The sequence below is a fragment of the Lactuca virosa genome, chromosome 3 (assembly GCF_052849685.1).
Source record: "Lactuca virosa cultivar CGN04683 chromosome 3, Lactuca_virosa_CGN04683_v6, whole genome shotgun sequence".
NCBI lineage: Eukaryota > Viridiplantae > Streptophyta > Magnoliopsida > Asterales > Asteraceae > Lactuca > Lactuca virosa.
The window spans coordinates 291,233,680-291,252,174 of NC_136428.1; the positions used below are offsets into that span (position 1 = coordinate 291,233,680).

Genomic DNA, 18,495 nt, shown 5'->3' on the forward strand with positions numbered 1-18,495 from the left:
ACTTGGTTATCACCGTGATTGGGGTCGTCGATAACATTTCCACTAACATTTGTGTTGTTAGCATTTAGGTGAGTCATAACAGCTGCTACGGCAGCTGTGACCGCAGCTTGAAAAGTAGCCAAATCTATCTGAAGAGTTGGTGCCTTGCCAACGGTTTGGTTACGTTTCTTCGGAGGCATGATTCTGTTATATGATAAGAAAATGAGTCTGTGAGCGATTATGGTTGGCTCTAGATGTATTCCGATCATTCATGCGAATGTAAGTTTTTCATTTTGTTATACTGTTCTCGATGGTTCGATCTACATCCCTATGATGCAGTCCTGGTAAAAGAGTAGAATGAAGTTTCTAGAATGGTTATCAGACGAGAACGAAGTTATCTTTGGTTGGTGGAATCTATGATTCAGTTTTCGAAAAGATTTGAAAGTAATTCATAATAGAGTCTACAATAAATTGACTTATAAATTTGAGAAGTAATCACTCTTGATTGAGGTTTCGTGATCCGAATTATTGTTATTAGCCAATACAGGAAAAGACGATAAGTTCAAAATCTAATGTGAGTAATGTATTCATTAACTCACTAAGTTGCATTATTTATTAGTTATTATTGTGACAAAAGGCACTCAAACACTTCGCGTGTAACACGTGTGTTCCTCCTCCGTTCTATTCTGGGTGATAATGATTTGTTCTCTCCTGATATTTATAGGGTGTCCTTCTCCTTCGTAGGTATATTGAATTTATGTGTCGTCTTACTTCCGATTCTTACACCGATCTCCATTACTTCATAATGAAGAGTTTGAATCTCGGGGGTTCATGCAAACCTTTCCTCGGTGTTTTTAACAAGGTAACGGCAGATTTGGGTTTCTATAGTTTCCTCTTGATTGCGAGTACATGCAGTGTTAATTTCAGACGCATCATCTATCAACTAAGTGTGTGAAGATGGAGAAAATGATAAGAATTTCAAGAGTGAGAATAATGAAAGTGATCCGTGAACTCAATCACCATAGTTTAACCATTAAATAAGAGTGTGATTTTGGTAGAGTTCTAACAATAGAAGGATGAAAGTATTTGGACAAAGATTTCCCTAGTAGATTAGACGTTCGCCGATGTCATTGGTAGTAAAGATATGATAAGTTCGGGAAAAATTGACCTTGGAGTAGGACTCACATTACACCAGAATCGAGAAAATTTTGACAGTACATAGACCTAACCGACTGAAAGTTTAAGGTCTTAACATAAGCATGAAATTAATACTATAGTCTATACATAGACCTAATCTATATCCAAAAGAGAGAATAGAGTAGACTCTACTTGCGGCGAGAATCGCCCGAATGAGTCCTTGATTCTGCCAGACGACGCTCCATGTCCAACATGCGTCTTTCAAACATTGCATGATGCCCTCGAAGTTCCCTAACTTCAGATTAGGTTGTAGTTAGTTCTCTCTGCAGGGTCATATTCTGGTTCAGGGTTCTTCTATGAGCAGTCTCCAGATGGCAAATGCGAACTGTATTGACTCCTGCATCGGCATCAACCTCCATGACCTGGTTGATGGCTGTCCTTCCCTATTCCTCTTTACGAGCGACCCTGCGAACCAGAACAGATAGGATTCTGTCTGCTGAGCCTCCATCGCTCAGATTGTAGAAGCTTCGGTCTCCGTTGTAGGGAAAGGGTTGACCTTGCTCGTGACTCCATCTGTTCAAGTTTGCTTCCCACAGGGGTGTGGGTCCTTGAAAGTTTTGATGAGGGTTAGGGTTCTGAGCAACTGGAGGTGGATTATAAGCTTCTGATCCGGAACCGTTGTCTTCGGGAAAGTCTTCAGCAAAATCATCGTCTAGGGGAAATTGCGACTCATCTTTTGGTTCGGCACCGAGCCAACCAGCATTCTCTTGATTAGGATAGTACGGATCTCTAGGAGGATGGAATCCAGCCATTTTTATCTAAGCGACAATAGGGATAAGAGAAATATAAATATAACTTAAGGGTAAGAAGGTAGTTTTTGTGATAAGACCTACACCGGGTCCTCCTATAATTACCTAGTGTATACAAATAACATACAATCAAGACTGAATAGGTCGTTAGATAAGTAGCTTCACCTTAAGTCCACATCCAAACATGGAAAAGGGCCTAAAGCGAAATCATAAATCCTAAGCCTATAAAATTCCAATCATGTGTAACTTTAAAGTATGCACTTTGCAATTATAGACCTGCCAGTGAAGGTTTTTAGTTTTTTTTTTTTTTTTTTTGAATAAGATTCAATTTATTTGACGATTCCTACTTATAACTAAATATCGAGGTTCGCACGATTATTATGGGTTTTATAGTACTATGAAATACTCCTATAGTATTTTAAATTCGTAAGTTTGATTCTAGTATTTTCTTTGGTAAGTTTTTGACTTGTTGCTCACTACGACCATTCTTCGACATACGTTGGTCAGATCCAGGATAAATATAGTTGATCAGGCTATATTTATTCTCGATCTGATTACATACTCCGAGGCCTAATCGTAGTGTTCAACTTGTCTTAATACTTTCGTATAGTTTTGACTATGATACTAGACCGATGCATGCATGTACTTATACTTTTATAAAACTAGCATTTTAATTTATTAAAAGTATAGTTTGTGAAAACGTTTTGTCAGAGGATTTTAGTCCCTTTGCATTTATAGTTTGTATATCTTATGTGGTTCGATATACTTAGTTCACTATAAACAATGCTCTGATACCAATCTGTCACACCCCCAAACCAGAATGACGGAAACTGTTGAGAGAAAAACTTGGAGACACACTTGAACAAACGTTAGAACAAGTGGATTGCGGAATAGTTAATCTCGAAGGATCTAAAAGCTCAACAATAATATTAATAAGTTATAGTTAGATAGTTAGAAAGTTAGTTGCGGAAAAGTAAAGAAATAGAAATGACAACAATTGTTATATCAAGTATACACATAAGTTGATTCATAACAAGGAATGCATTCAAACCAAGTTAATAAGGAAGATCAAACTTAGTGATTAAGAATAGATGCGTGAGTTATCCGTGTTGAATAGATTACATCTCTTATGAGTAGCCATGCAAGGCATACTGGATAATAGAGTGTATTACAATAAAGACAAGTAAAGTAATCTAGCTAAGTGACTGCGGTAGGAAGAGACTCCGATTGCGGTTGCTGATGAAGAACCTTGACTGCGGGTGTTGTATGGCTGCGGTAGCTGAAGAGGTTGCGGTAGCTGAAGTTCAAGAAGGTCATTTTTTATGATTCAAAAATTTCCCCCTAAGTGACCTCTTTAACTTCGGTTCAGCTATCAAGTTTGAGGAACTTGATCAGGATCCACCAAAACTTCCTGATGTTTTCCAGCCAGGTGATTCTCCTTGAGATCTCGAACTTGACTTCTGCAGTAGTGTGCTTTGATCTTTCAACTGCGGTTCGGCAGATGTCAAGTTGCTTCTTGGTTAGGCGATGCATGGCAGACATAGGAATGAAGTATTTGACATTATCGAACTTCCTTTTGAAAATGACTCCAAGTTCAGGAAAGTTGGTTGCACCTAAGGATCTTTCTTGAAAGCCTTCGGTAGGCATTGGTGCAGGTTCGAGAGGTGGCAGATCAAATTTCTTGGCAATGATAGGGTAGATGTCTGCATCGATCTTGGCAAAATCACAGACCGTTTCCTTCATAAAAGTATTGGCCTTTTCAAGCGCAATCTTCATTTTTGGGTGCTTTTCTGACTTGTTTTGAAACACCTTGGCAATAAGAAAGATTTCTTCCAGATTCATACAGGGAAAGTCCGCCTGGGTGCGGATGTAGTCGTGCTCCCTTCTAGTGAGGGTATACTGGATGTAGTCAGCCTTCATGAACTTCCGGATTTTGTAGTTCTTGACTGTGGATGGTCTATCGTTAGACCATATATTTTCAATGGAAGAGGCATGTTTAGCATGAAAAAGACTAAGTCTCTCAAATTCCATTGGCAGTCTTTTGTGGTCAGGAAGGCTGCGGTCGAATTGCTCAAATATTGTGAAGTATTTGGCATTTGGAGAAATTGGGACATCCCAGTAGCCATCAGTAGGGGGTTCAGCATAGGTGAGGTGGGGTCTGTAATCTTCGTCCAGCAGTCTACGGTAAGGATTGATCCAAGAGTTTATCAAGGATTCATCCATCATAGTATCAAAACCGCATTCTCTCCATATAAGCTCTGCAAGTTTGGCTACCTTCCAATCATGTTTCCTTTGGGTGGTGGCAGGAGAGTCAGTTGAGCTTGGAGATGACATGTGCTCAGCCAGATCTTTGAAGTGAGGGGGAGTCTCTGGCTTTTGAGGAGTGACCTTCTCTTGCGGTGGAGTGTTATGGGGTGGAGTATGATAAGACGGTTGCGGTGAAGGCTGCGGTGTAGGAATTTTTTCTGTGATGATGGGGGGACTCTGATGTTGTGAGATGGAGCGATCAGAGTGATGGACTTCTTCTTCTTCACTTTGATGGACTTCGTCTTCACTTCCCCCTCTTGAGGAATTCAACGCAGGTGATTCCTCAAGCCATTTCTTAAGGCCATCAACCTTGGCAAAAACCTCTTGAAATTGAGCTTTGAGGGCTTCGGCCAACTGTTGATTATTGGGAATGGAGGAGCTGAAGAGTAGCCTGTGTATTTCCTTTGTGAGCTGGAGGATCTCGGGACCATGGAAGTTGGAGGACAGGGATCGTTGCAGTCTGTTGATTGTTGCTTGAAGAACTGAGATAGTGGACTCATACTCAGTGTGAGTCTCGGCTATCAGTTTCTGAGACTGAGTGGCTTGATCCGCAATGGCTGCTTGGAGATCCGTTTTGATTGCGGTCACCTCAGTGATGAGGCGTTCCGCAGCAACCATAAAATCCTTGTGATCTGCTTTGCGGTTGTTATCAAGGGACCGGATCCCCATTTCCACTTTGAGAGAAATTCTCTCAGCCAAGCATTCCCTTGTTTCCAGGCGCTTTATACGTTCGATCAGGGACTGCGGTCCCGGGGTGTCTTCTGGTTGCGGTTGAGTTGGCTTGACCGCAGCTAAGATCTGATCGACTTTAGCTTGTAAGCTCAGAAATTCTTTCTTGGTGACAACATTCTTCTTCTTTTTCTTCTTTTCTTTGGGTTTAGAAGTCGAATGTTGAGAGTCACTGGATTCCTCTTCCTCATCGAACATCATGAGGTCATCATCAGAAGGACTAGGCTTGTTTACCTCCTGAATGTCTTCATCATCAAGACCGAAGGTGGGAGCAGAACTGACTTCGATTGCGGTTCCTTCGTCTTGTGATTCATTGACTGTTGGAGTTGGAATGGGATTTGGAGTTGGAGTTGGGGTTGGAGTTACTCTGGAGGTACCTGCACCTTCACCCGTTGCTTGAGCTTTAAGGACTGTTTCCGCCATCTCGGTCATCCAGTCTTGAACCTTTAGAATGGTGGCTACGGTATTGGCATTATTGATTGCGTCTGCCCAATACCGTGCCACTGACTGGATTTCTTGCTCTTTTAGCTGTTGTTGCTTGATCTGTTGTTCCTTGCGGGCTTGGAATGCCCTTCTGAAAGCGTCATATTTCTTCCTGTCTGACTCGGTTACTGGAGTGTAGCGTAACCATGAGTAGTTTGATTCATCTCCGTCAAATCCTTCGAAATGCACCGAAGTGTCCTTCGGGTCCACAGATCCTTGCACGTTTGTGCTCACCGTGCCTAAACCACCTGCTGCGGATGTAAGCAGAGTAGGATTTCCTGAGCTTCCTCGGTCTCCTTGACCCGTGGTCAAGTTTGGCCTCGGCTCAGTTCTGGCATGGGCGGAAGAAATGCCCTGCGGTTGGGAAGGTGTTTGAAGTGTTTGGGTGACGTTCAAAAGGATGGAGTGCAACTCCTCAGGAGAAAAGAAATGCAGTCGGGAAGCCCTGGAGACCTTAGGGCGATCACCAGTTTCATCCTCTTGGGAGTGAACTGGGGGGGAGTCTCCACGATGTCGTGAATCAGACTCACTTTCTGAGTCTGATTGGAAAATGATAGTGGTGTTGAATGGGTCTGCGGCCACCCCAAGGACTATCAGAGCCTTTTGAGAGGCTTCAGTATCAGTCCGGTCACGCATTTGGCCAGAGGTATCGGTTTTCCTTTGCTTAAGGATAGCAATTGGTTGCCTATCCTCATCAGAATCACTACTAGGTGTGGTTGCGGTTGGTTTGATTTTACGTTTCTTGGTGGGTGCGGTTCGTTTGGGAGCATCTTTCTTGGGTGTTCTTTGTTTCTTCTTGGTGGCCAATTGCTTTCTTTTTTGAGAAAGATTGGAAAGAGTAGTGGCAGAAGGGACTGCGGTACCTTCAGGGTTAACAATTGCGGATGGGTGTTGAAGAGGCGGGCTAGGAAGGTATGGGGCAATACCTTCCGTAGCCTCAATGTGATCTGAGACATCACCAGTCTCAAGACCAAGTGTGGAAAGAATGTTGGTAGGGAGTCTGCGGATAGGTCCAAAAACAGTTTGATCAGAAGAGGGATTGTACCTTTTGAGATCCTTAGTGACAAAGAAGTTGATGTCACTGCCCATGTCGATTCCAGCGTCCGCATGAAGGTCTGAAATGCAGAGTGACCAGAACCTTGCAAAAGTGAGCTCGGTTGGGTTCTCCCTTGGGCTCTCTTTGGGAATGTATTGAAGGAAGTCGTCCCATAGGATCAACCCGTAGTTTACATCGTGTCCTGTGAATATGCTCCACACCAACTCCAGTAGCTTGATTCCCATGTTGTCTATGCCTCCGGTTCTGCCGGATAGACATCGGATGATGAAATGGCACACAAACTGCCAAACCGCAGGCAATTGATTTTTCTTGAATTCACCAATTCCTCTAATTGGTTTCTTATACCCCATTTGGTAAAGGGCAGAGGTAACGTCCGCCATGGAAGGAGAGAAAATATTGATGGATGGATGAACCAGAAGGTTTATGGCAGTAAGAAACTTTTCTTTGGACAAGATGACCAAGGAATCATTAATTAGGTTGAGGTGAACTTCTTGAGGCTTTTCGATTGGGCGATAAGCGGAGAATGCACATTTGAAGAGGGTCGAGACTGGACAACATCTGTAAAAGCGTCGAAAGGGCCAAACAGAGGGTGATTCTTGAGAAACTTAATCATCAGTTTGGTTGGAGCATTGTATGAAGAATGATCTTCAAACACTGCTCGAAAGTTGCTTGAAGCAATCGTTGGAGAGTCTGAACCGGTAGGATTCACTGAGCCTGAAACCTTGGATTGTTTCTTTGATGCACCTGATTTCACCATTGTAGGAGCTTGAGAGAAGGAGTAGAAAATAGAGTTCTTGAAGGATTTGAGAGGGAAGGTTCGATGTTCAGAAAGCGTAAAGTGATTTTGGGGAAGAAGATGGGTTTATAAAGGGGTGAAATTTTTTTAACCCTAGGTAAAAGGTAAGGATAAGGTAAAAACGTCGTTTGAGGTTTGGAGGGAATCTTTGAATTGGGGATTAAATCTCAGCCACAAATAATGAAACGGTTTAAAAAAGATTTGGGAGATTTACTAAAAGAGGGTTTGCATTTAATGAAAAGTCAGACATCTATCAATGTGTCAGGTGATCGTGGGGTGAGGGGAAAGGAAGTTGTAACGGATGGGACGTGCTGGGGAGAGGAAAAGACAGATTAAGGATGAGTTTATGGAAAAACATTCTTTTTGTCATCATACCTAAAATAGGTCTGACACAAGGTTTATTCAGAAAGAGAATGAGACAGTTTCTAAAGGGAATGTTTTTTTTATTTAATGTTTTATTTAATGAAAGATCATTAAATAGCACACAAAGATTCAAGGGTTGATGAAACAGTTGAGAAGTTATCAAAATGATCGCGGATGGAAACGTCATTGCGGATGGAAACGATGAATGTCTGCAGTAAGGAACTGAGGAAAGCACTTGTACAAAAATTAGTAATAACAAACAATAGAGACCCATGAGAGATAAATATGATATATGGTTGCGGTACCTAGACTGCGGTACCAAAACCATCTATCATAAGTAACTCACAGTTAGAACCGCAACGGAGACCAAGGATGGTCTGCGGTATCTATCAATTCAAAAAGAATTGCGGGTCAGGATTCATCATTCCTAACATTTGCAGGAAGGTGTTAAGCTTTGTGGAGTCGAGCGCTTTTGTGAACACATCAGCAATGTCTTCATGAGTATGGACAAAGATGAGTTCAATGTTACCTTTCAAGATGTGGTCTTTGATGAAATGATATCGTAGTTCAATATGCTTAGTCTTGGAGTGCTGAATTGGGTTGTGAGAAATAGCAATAGCACTTTCAGAGTCACAGTAGATCGGTATCCGCAACATTCTATACCCGTAGTCCATTAGTTGAGTTTTCATCCAAAGGACTTGAGAGCAACAGCTGGCTGCGGCCACATACTCAGCTTCTGCGGTAGACAGAGAAACACAACTTTGTTTCCTTGAGGACCAGCTGACGAGTCTTCCACCCAAAAATCGACATCCTCCTGAGGTACTTTTGCGGTCTAATCTGCATCCGGCGTGATCCGCATCTGTGAAAGCTTGCTGGCTGAAGTCATTGCCTGTAGGGTACCATAGACCAAGAGATTTGCTTCCTTTCAGGTACCGTAGAATTTGTTTGGCTGCGGTCATATGTAACACTTTTGGGTCAGCCTGATACCTTGCACATACACCAGTTGCAAAGACAATGTCTGGTCAGCTTGCGGTGAGGTACATTAGAGAGCCAATGATACCTCTATAAGTCTTGTGATCCACAGGTTCTCCTGAGGGATCAGCAGAGATCTTATAACTGAAGGCCATGGGGACCTTGGCCGAAGAACAGTTGTCCATAGAATATTTCTTTAACAGTTCGGTGGTGTATTTTTCTTGATGAATGAAAATTCCTTGTGGGATTTGTTTTACTTGAAGACCTAGAAAGAAGTTAATCTCTCTATTCATGCTCATTTTGAATTTGTTGGTCATGAGCTTAGCAAATTCATTCACCATTTCTTGATCAGTTGATCCGAAGATGATGTCGTCCACATATATTTGAACAAGCATAAGGTGGTTACCATTTGCTTTTCTAAATAACGTGGGATCAATCACTCCTCTCTTGTATCCGGATGAGACAATGAATTCAGAAAGAGTCTCATACCATGCTCTTGGGGCTTGCTTCAGACCGTAGACTGCTTTTTCAAGCTTGTAGCAGTGGTCTGGGAATTCAACATTTTCAAAACCTGTAGGTTGCTGAAGGTAAACCTCTTCTTTTAGTTCCCAATTGAGAAAAGCACTCTTAACATCCATTTGGTGTACCTTAACGTTCTTGTGGGCTGCGTATGCTAGGAAGATCCGGATAGCTTCCATGCGTGCTACCGGAGCATACGTTTCATCGTAGTCAATGCCTTCAAGTTGACTATACCCCTTTGCAACTAGCCTTGCCTTGTTTCTGACTACCGCACCAGATTCATCCAGCTTGTTTTTGAACACCCATCTAGTGCCAACAATAGAGTGACCACGTGGCTTCGGAACGAGCTGCCAAACTTTGTTTCTTTGAAATTCTTCTAACTCTTCTTGCATTGCAGCTATCCAGTCAGGTTCGAGCAATGCTTCTTTGATCGTTCTGGGCTCTACCGAGGACATAAATGTTGCGTAGTGGCAGTGATCAGATAGGTCCTTGGAAGATCGATTCTGGATACCTACGGATGGGTTGCCAATGATTTGACCTGGTGGGTGGTCCTTCGTCCACACGTGTAGACGGGGTTGCAGATGATCAGCAGCTACGGTAGAGGGAATATCTTGAATATCAGACGAATCTACGGTTGGAGATGGCAGTTCCCCCTGGACTTGTGAACAACCTGCTGAGTCAACTTGGTTTGTTGGAACGAGAATGGAATTTTCTTGAGCAGTTGGAAGAGGTTCCCCCTGGAATGCGGATGGGAGTTCCTGTAACACCCATAAAAATTGAGCCAAATTAAAACATTTTAATTCATTCAAAAACCATTAAGTTCATACATCTCGTTTTCAAAATAGTTTAAACATCAGAGTATCCCCCAGAACCATATCACATAAATCATAAAACATGAGGAGCGGTACGATCACGCCTTCGCCTTGCCACGATCTCCTGAAGTACCTGAAACAATACACTGAAACTGTAAGCCCGAAAGCTTAGTGAGTTACCCCCAAAATACCAACCATATATGTCACACCCCCAAACCAAGGATGGCGGAAACGTCCGGGGGTGGAGGACTTCATGTATAGTATCATAACAACAATTGTAATAGTAATTCAAGCAAACCCAACCAACATATATATAATTGAAAAAGTTACATCATTGTATGAATTACATGTTTACGAATCAATTACATTATGTTGACAAAATATGAAATAGTAGACGCCTTAGCGTCCCATCCTCAAATGCACTTGGTTACCTGTTTAATGATTTCCTGAGAATACAAGTTGTTTGAAAAAGTGTCAACACAAAGGTTGGTGAGTTCATAAGCTTTTGTTTAGTATTATTAAAAGCCTTTCGTTTATAAAAGTATTATTTGTTTTAGAAAATCCAATATTTTCCTTAAAATGTATATGTAGTCTTAAATCCAAAGACCGAAATGTATAAGTAACTTTTCTTACTTATAATAAATAATGTAAGTTTAAATCGACATAAACTCGTTTAATTTTAATGAAGTTCCCGTAAATTCCAATATTCATTAATACTTTATGTGAGTTTATTAAAGCCTTTTCTTGTAAAAGTAGTGTTCGTTCCAGAAAATCCAATATTTTCCTTAATGTGTAAATGTAGTCTTAAAACCCAAAGACCGAAATGTACAAGTAGTGTTCGTTCCTTATAGTAAAACAATGCAAGTTTAAATCGACATAAACTCGTTTGATTTTAGTGAAATCCCCGTAAATTCTATGTTTGTTAATACCACATGTGAGTTATTATAACCATGCTATGACCTAGTTGGCCTGAAACGACGTTCTTCAGGCGTCGGAAATGTTATGACATTTGTCACCCCAGACCTATCGGTCTAACTGTTGCATGCAGTTTAGGTGTGGGTTTGTCAAACCCAATATAGATCTATACACAAGTATCACGCTCTCCCTCGAGGAGACTCTGGTTATAATACAGGACTTATTTGTAAATTGAATCGAATGTCTCACAGAAGTCATTAACGAATTTACGTGTAGTGTAATGAAAACTTGGTACCGTATGGCCGTACCTTGCTTAATGAAAATATCCTTTGTATAAATGTACCCTTTTTAAATGTATGTGTTATGTAATGTTTCATAAAGTCATTAACGGAATTACGTGTTAGGAAAACTTGGTACCGTATGGCCGTACCTTGCTTAATGAAAATATCCTTTGTATAAATGTACCCTTTTTAAATGTATGTATTATGTAATGTATCATAAACTATACCTATTATAGTTTATCAACCAAGGGTAGTACGTAGTAATGTATGCAAACTATATTCAAAATAGTTTATTAAATGTTTGAATGTATCGGTTGTACTTTGATTATAATCACTTGTTATTCTTTATATTTTATATGTCCAAATCCATTTGTAAACTGATGTGTGTCTAAATATTAAGATAAAATGTCATATATTGCAATAACATATAATCACATAAAGATATACACCTTGCTCAACATGTTACAAGGTGAAATGATATTGACAGCAACTTTTTGTTGTATACAGTTTCTGTTACTGTTCTTAGAAAATTTATAGAAAAATCATCAAAGCTCTAAATCCAAATCTGCAAATTCTGAGAGTTTGGAATATGAGTCTAGTTTGTTCGTAAATTTTATCATGATTTTTAGTGATCTCTAACAGAGGTGAAAATGTTCATAATCACAGACTGGTCCGGGTTTGCCTCTGAAATGATAGGCAGTTTTGTAAAAATCACCATAAATTGTAGAAAAATCATATGGAGATGTGAAAGTAGCCATTTTAAAGCTAAGAGTTTGAGCTACTTGCACCTGGAACAGTTTTGAAAACTAAAATATTTAAGTTGACCAAAACAGTCCGTGATCGAAGTTCATCTTTTCTGATGTAATCTGATAGAAAAAGTTTAATTGTGTTCTTGATGATTTTACTTGTATTCCCACCTTAAAACTTAAGAAAAACATGTAAATGTAGGGGTATGAACTCACCTTATGTGGTTTCAATAGATGAAAGTGAGAGAGAGGAAGTGTTCAACCCAAGAACACTAAGAAGATGTCTTGATGATTCGAGAATCTAACACCGAATAAGATGGAATTTGTGTAAGATATCAATGATTTGAGTAGAATGGAGTTTAATAATTATGTGAATGATGAAGATACTTACTAATTGAAGAAAGAAATCCCTGGAGAAAGCCTTGAAGTTCTTGAAGTTGAGAGAAAAGATGAGAGAATTTTGGAGAGTGTTCTTTGGTTGCTAAGTGTAGAATGAAAGAAGTTAATGAGAATGAGGAGAGAGGACCAATTCTCCAGCTCTTAGAACGTGGGAAGAGCTGGAGATTGGGTGTAAAGGTCCACCAAGGTGACAAGGAGTAGTGGGAAAGAGTGGCTGATCATAGAGTGAGGTGGTGGTGGTTTGCTTTTGTCATAAAATAAGGAAAAGCAAATATTCCCTCAATAATTAGTTCAACCACTAATTCTTTTAATATATTTTTATAAAAACCCTGGGGATTTATATATTTTGGGGCCTTAGTTTATAAAATAAAGTTTTGGGTGAAAATCCCACATTAAAATAATGAAAAACGGAGTTAAAACGAAGTCGTAGTCGAAAAACCGGTAAAAAGGGGCCGTCTGCGAGACCTCTCGCATGGAGGCCGGATTCGGACCCTCGCATGCGAGGCTGCTGTCTGATGGCTTCGGATTCGGTCTCCTGAGAGGCTTCAGCTTCGGTCCTGATGAGAGGCTTCGGATCCGAGGCCTCGGATGAGAGGCTTCGGTCCTGAAGCTTCAGTTCCAGGTCCTTAAGGCTATTTTACCCGTTTTTACCCCGTTTCAAGCGACTTTTGACCCGGTTAAGGGTCGATATGACCCAAATGATTACAAAACGTTAAAGTAACTTTTGAGAGAGATTTGGGAGAGATTTGGGAGAGATTTCAAATAGAAAGAGATAGAGTGAAAACGATTTAGAGAGGTTTCGTTTGTGATTAATTTGAGTGTCCGGCTTCACAACGCAAGGTTCGTAAACCCCGTTAAACCGTGTTTTAGTGTCGTACACACTCCCGATGAGTGTGCAATAATGTTTTATCATTTTGGTTCAATGTTTACTTAGGAAATTCAACACACGAACTTTCCAAATGATGTTTCTCTCATTAAGATATTGCATTGTACAGTAATTACATAGTGTAAACCCTAATATACAAGGGTTAATTGAGTCGATTGGTTTTGACTTGTTGACTTTGTTTGACTTTGACTTGACTCAATTTTGACGGTTGTCACAAGATATAACCATACTCATATCATATCACAATACAGAACAGCCATGCACATCGGGTCTACTGTGTGACTGGTCCGCCCGCACCGGGCCCTCAGTCTACCTGGTCCACCCTCCGAGTCTAGCCATGTACATCGAGTCTACAGTGTGATTGGTTCGCCCGCACCGGGCCTTTAATCCACCTGGTCCACTCTCTGAGTCTACAGTATGACTGGTCCGCCCACACCGGGCCTTCAGTCGGCCTGGTCCACTCTCCGAGCCTCGGCACGTCTGGTCCGCCCTCTTGGGGCCTTCAACCTATCCGGACCGCTCGCTGGGCCTTCGGAATATCCGGTCCGCCCTGGGTATGTTGGCCTACAGCACAAAGCAGGACCCGCCTCAACCCAACCCCCGTCAAACAACCATGTGCACATAAAACAATTAATCACATAACAAATCCTTAACTAGACAAACAGTCTAACAGATCACATAGCATGTCAACATCCTAACCAGGATTCCGACCTAACCGGTCACTAGCATAACATTACCCTATATACCGGGTACCGACCTTAACCAGGTCACTAACATAACATTACCCTATATACCGGGTACTGACCTTAACCAGGTCACTAACATAACATCATCCTAAATACCAGGATGCAGATCTAGCAAGGCAATAACATAACAACAATACCCGAATTTCCATCCGATAAAGGGCCGGCCTTGGTGCCGTAGACCCTGTCGATATAGTGATGATAACTCACCTGCAATTGCCGACTGAAGAGATACGACCAAGCTGCTCCGACCACCGACACGAACTTCACCACAGCACACTACCAAGGAACCAATACCAAAATTATCAAAATACCCTTGGAAGTCAAACTGGTCAACTCTTGGTCAAAGTCAATGTCCTCAGTCAAAGTCAACCTTCCTGGTTGACTCTACTCGCCGAGTCAACCCGTCGAGTTCTTATACTCAGAAAACCCACATAACACGACTCAACTCGCCGAGTCGCCCCAAGACTCGTCGAGTTCAACGATCTCGGAATCCCATCATGTCCAACTCACTGAGTCGCCAACCGACTCACTAATCCAAAGCTTTAACCAAAAGAGGTTGGGTTCTGCGACCAGACTCGCCGAGTCCAAGAACAGACTCGCCGAGTCCAAGGCAATCTTCAACAGACTCACCGAGTTGTTCTTACAACTCGCCGAGTCCATGCACATGTTCATACAACTCGTCGAGTACACCCATGTGACTCGTCGAGTCTCTTCAGTTCTCAATCCATACAGAGGCTTTTCGAGCCATGCAGGGGCTCCAATCCATAGATCCACTCTTCTACAGCCTAACCCTCACATAAAGTTGCAAACTTTACGTGAAACCAAGGAGATATAAGCCCAAAACACTCTAGGGCTAGGGTTTATGACAAAGGGGCTTCACCAATAACTCTTAGACAGGAGCTTTATGACATTATGGACCATCACAAGCCTAGATCTGAAGTAGTAACCTCAGATCTAAACTCCAAACCCGAAATAGATCTCAAACAAGCCAAGGAACCCCAAATCAACCACCAAGGATGAACCAAAAAGGAAATAGCTTAGGATAATGGCTCCTTACCTCTGAGATGTGCCCAAACTGATGTAGATCCCAGATCTACACAAGCCCCTTGATGCTAGCCTCTAATTCCTCAAGCTCCTTCCACCAAATTCCTCTTCCAAGCTTCAATCTCCTCAATAATGAAGTCTCACACGAAAATTAGGGTTTCTGGATCTAAAAAGGGGGAATAGGAGGCTGGTAGAAGGACATAAAGTCCTTTAAATAGGGTGCAACCCTCGGGATTAGGGTTTCCTCATTCCAGCACCAACTCGTCGAGTACATCTTCCGACTCGGCGAGTTGGCCACTTAACCCGCGATCAAATCCCGCTTCGACTCGACGAGTAGCATACCTACTCGTCGAGTAGCTTCCTTAATTTACACTTAGCACCCTCCAACTTCTTGCTTCCGAACTTGGGATGTTACAGTTCCTCTGGAACCTGAGAAGGTTCCCCCTGGACTGCGGATGGGAAAGTGATGATCCTTGGGTCTGTTCTTGTGTCAATATTCTCGATGTGTTCATCATCCGAATCCGAAGATACGTTTGATGGTAATGATTCTCTTCGGATGGGAATTTGAGCAACATCAAGTACTGGAACCTCAACGGTTGTTGCTTGATCCGGAGTAGAGCTTTCCCCCTCAACCGGAGAGGTGAAAGTATTGAGAGATGCTACTTCAGATAGAGATGGTCCAGAAACATCAGCGTGTTGTTGTTGAGCTGCGGGTGACACAAGAACTTCAGATGGTTTCGCCATTTCAACAGGATCGAAAAGATCGTCATAATTGACTTCAACTAGATTTAAAGGACCTGAAGAGACAGGGATATCGCTTTCCATGATTGCGGTGGTTTCAGTGGATGGAGGGGCGCTACTGATGTGAGAATCATCAAATTTCACATCGAAGCTTTCAATGATCAGCCTTGTACGTCTGATGAGCACTCGGTAAGCAACCTCGTTAGTGGAATAACCAAGGAAAATGCCTTCATCAGACTTTGGTGCAAACTTGTTAAGCTGATCTCTGTTGTTGATCACGAAACATCTACACCTAAAAATATGAAAGAAGCGAACATTTGGCTTGCGGTTGTTAAGGCCCTCATATGGTGTTTTATTGAGGCGTTTGCACACAATGCTTCGGTTTTGTACAAAGCATGCGGTTGCTACAGCTTCAGCCCAGAAGTAGAGAGGAAGGTGTGCGAAGTTGAGCATAGATCTGGCTGCTTCTACTAAAGTGCGGTTCCTTCTCTCTACTACCCCATTTTGTTGTGGTGTGTAGGGAGCTGAGAAGTTGTGAGAGATGCCCTTGGACACCAAGAAGCTGTTGAGGAGATGATTAGTAAACTCGGTTCCATTATCACTGCGGATTCTTCTTACTGGAAGCTTGATCTGAAGTTCGATCTCTTTGATGAAGTTGATGAAAATCTGCGGTGTTTCTGACTTGAGTCTGAGGAAGAAGACCCATGGGAAGCGTGTATAGTCATCTACAATAACCAGTATGTATTTTTTATGATGGAGACTGGCTACGGTAGATGGACCGCAGAGATCAATGTGCAATAGCTCCAGTGGTTCAGAAATTGAAGAGTCCATTACCAGAGGGTGACTTGCTTTGGACTGTTTACCACATTCACAAGCCGGACAGAGAGTATCGTTGCTGATTTTGAGAATAAGGAGACCTCTAACTAGTTCTCCTGTGACCAAGTTGTTGATGTACCTGAAGTTGAGATGAGCTAGCTTGCGGTGCCATAGCCAGCTGACTTCGGATACAGCTTTGGATAGGAAGCACAAGTGCGGTCTGCCAATGATCAGAGAGACATCCAAAGGGTACATGGTATCTTCGAATCGGGATTTGATCAGGCATGTGTTCCTATCACTTGTCATTACGTAGCAAAACTGATCATCAAATTCAACTCGATGTCTTGCTTTACATAGTTGGCCAACACTGATGAGATTGTGTTTAAGGCTTTCTACATAAGCAACTTTCTGAATGGAAAAGTTCCCCGTAGTGAGAACACCGTAACCTCGGATGACCCCATTCGCATTGTTGTCGAATGTGACATTTCCACCATTGCATATAGGCCTGAAATCCCGAAGGTATTCTAACCTTCCGGTCATGTGCAAGGAGCAGGCACTGTCAATTAACCATTCATCTTCTTGTTCCTCCTTGCACAAAGCCTGAGAATTACACGGTTAGTTTAGGCATCCAAACTAGTTTAGAGCCTGGGGCAATTGGTGAATTGCAGAGTGATGCATGGACCGAGGTTGCAGGGACGGGTCTCTTGTCAACTTTTAATCCTAGTCCTGGATGTTTGTGCAGAATTGGAGTGTTGTGAGTTTTCGAAAAAGTACGAGGTTTCTGACTCCGACTAGATTTGACATAGGATGAATTCTTTTGACAACTACACTGACATTTACAAAAAGAGATTTTGTCATTTGCTCTAACATTATGCTTGGTCAGCGGTCTATAGGATGAATTGGACTTCTTACCGGTCCGAGGTTGGTGATTCCTGACATGAGTGGTGTTGGATTTTGAAAAAGTTTGTTTTTGAAAAGGTTTAGCATGTGCAAATCTTTGAGTCCTTTTCGGTGGGTTTGGTAGGATACCCTTCCACTTGTTGAAGTTTTGACGTGACTTTAAAAGTGTTGGTGTGGGTAAAATACCTTTCCATTCAGGATCATTTGAGGAATAGACCTGAAAACCATTGTTTCGAAAGGACTGAACACCCTTTTGGGTTGTGTCAGAAGAAGCAGAAATGACTTTTGAAGCTGGACTTTCCTTTTTGTTTGTTTTCTTGGAGGGAGAGTTTTTTGAAAAGTAGTGTGAGAAAACAAATTTTTCTGGACTCTTGGACTTTGGAATTCTGACATGCTTCTTATTTTTTTGAAAAGATTTGTCTGTTTGTGCCTCGAGGTCTAATTTCCTCTTTGAAGGCCTTTTTGGCCAAGGATTTTGGTGAACCGCAGTTATTGTTGTTCAACTGCGGTTTCCTGGAATTCTTAGAATGATTTTGAAAACATGGGCTTGAGTCATCCGAACTTGAAGATTCTGGGATCTGAGAGCATTGACCCACTTCAAAGTTCTCTATAGGTAATTCATGATAAATTATTTGAAGAGTGGCAGAACTTTTGTTTGACGATTGCGGTAGGGATGACTTGACTACCGCAGAGTAAGTCTTAGTTGGGACTTCAGTGGGACATTTGTGGGACATTTGACTACAGTGTGAAACACTGCGGTCTGAGGATAGAGATGGGAAGTCTTTTGAAACTTCGGGGCCCTCAATGACAATTTCTTCATCAACTACGGATGATGTTTGAGAATTTGGGTAAATGGTGCCACAGATAGGGATGAGATCACATGTGTGACCCGAAACCTCAGGCACAATTTCCTCAATGACACAATTATTGCTTAGATTGTGTAGTCTACCGAAGTGAGTTTTGATATCTTCGGGAAAAGTCTTGTCATTAACTGGGAAATGAAATTCTCATTCTGGAGGGACATACAGTATGTCTTTGTTGAACCGGGGTGAGGAATC

General features: G+C 41.8%; 1 long non-coding RNA gene across 1 annotated transcript; it reads right to left on the bottom strand.

Annotated features, from left to right (window-relative positions):
- Positions 1-10,375: 10,375 nt before the first annotated feature.
- On the bottom strand, positions 10,376-12,345 carry LOC145163259 (uncharacterized). The gene is made up of 3 exons (XR_013739686.1): positions 12,297-12,345; positions 12,122-12,206; positions 10,376-10,409 (listed from the first exon to the last, which is right to left on the bottom strand). It is a non-coding gene; the product is annotated as an uncharacterized LOC145163259 (long non-coding RNA).
- Between the last annotated feature and the right edge of the window lie 6,150 nt (positions 12,346-18,495).